Here is a 1,677-nt window from a genome sequence, read left to right as displayed (position 1 = left end):
TCCTGATGCAGTGCATATGTACTGTCTTGGGTAAGTACGTTTAAAACACCTCATCAAAGAATTTAGAATTTATTACATATTTTATAAATCATAGACTAGGATGCAAACTTTACCCTACTTCTCCATCCTATTTGTTATCCATTCCAATTCATTTTTCAGTTGATCATATTAACCCTGTAGGAAAGTGTCAGTGCTGACAGACATACACAGATAACTTCTGACATTTAAGATTAATTCTAGATTCTCAGGTACCCAGCCTAGTACTTCATCCATCATAATACCATTATCTAGGATAATGACACCATAAATGTCATCGGAGAGATCCATCGAGAGGGAAAACACCATCAAGCATTAAAATTCACAGAAGAGTTCTTCAGTTACAGCACCACTTGCTTCCTTCAGATATTATGTTTTCAATCATTTAAAAGTGATGAATGAAGATATTTAGACTTCAAAACTCTATTTGCGTATAACCCACGCTTTAAACTGAAGGTGATCCCAAATCTACATTTCAACCAAAGTTTTTTTTTTTTCAGTTCAATTGTGTTCATTAAAAATTATTACAGATGAGATTTTAAAATGTTGTAAACAGTGATTTTAATTTGTGTTAGTCAGGTTTTTCATCGAGTTGGGCAAAAAACCTCATTTCTAGAACTATTTCATTAAATTAAAATCCTCACTACAGTTATCTGTCTTTGCCAGCTTGAGCCAAATGATCCATATTCCTTACAGCTCACATTCATTCTTTATAAATGAATATTTTGATGTCTACTTCAATGTTAGTGTCTATTAAAATGCAATAAAGCAAACATCAACAGAAATGCTGGCAAGCACGTTGCTTGCCACTGCTGCTTCCACTGCTAAAATCTGGAACCCAGACTAAGAGTGCTTCCTTACTAGTACGTGTTCTTCCTAAGAACAAATGAATACATAATGTTATAAAGGCATAGCAAATTCTCTATCTTCTGGAGAACAGAACTCAAAATACAAGTTATTCACAGTATGTGTGGTATATATTTAAAATAGTGTCCAGACCATTGCTGATACATTATCTATGGCCCCATTTAAGTGAACTCAGTTTCCCTTCATCACAATCTGTACATAAGAGTACATAGAGTGAGGATTCACGCACATCATGACTACTCCACAAGTCACCCTTGAAGATACCTGAGGCTTTAATTAAGATCCAGGGTTGTTTGGAAAGCCTTATCATTGTTTCAGTTTGGATTTGTTTTCACTAAACTGGTTCCCCCGACCCCCAGCAACTCAGAATATATTTTCTCTAAGTTTTAGCAAGATAGTTTTAGCCTCTCAGAAGACACATTGAAACAGGAGGAAATATATTTTTAAGAAAGCAAAGTAGGGTAGATGAGATGGTTCAGCATATAAAGGTCCTTGTTGTTAAATCTAAGGACCCAAGTTGAGCCCCTGGCCCAACATTGTGGACTCCTACAAGTTGTTCTTTGACTGCCACACAAAGGCATCATGGCCCATAAGAACCCTATATACACAAAATAAATGAGTAAGTTTTTAACAGGAAGCAAAGTAAGTAACAAAAAATTAAGAAACTAATATGTTTCCTTTTAACCTAACAACTTTCAGGGATATTTTAATGTTAATTAAATCAAGGGATAAACTCAATTTTAACATAGTAACACTTCAATGAAAATTCTAAAA

The sequence above is a fragment of the Cricetulus griseus genome (genome assembly GCF_003668045.3).
Source record: "Cricetulus griseus strain 17A/GY chromosome 1 unlocalized genomic scaffold, alternate assembly CriGri-PICRH-1.0 chr1_1, whole genome shotgun sequence".
Classification (NCBI taxonomy): domain Eukaryota; kingdom Metazoa; phylum Chordata; class Mammalia; order Rodentia; family Cricetidae; genus Cricetulus; species Cricetulus griseus.
This window is presented reverse-complemented; position numbering follows the sequence as displayed.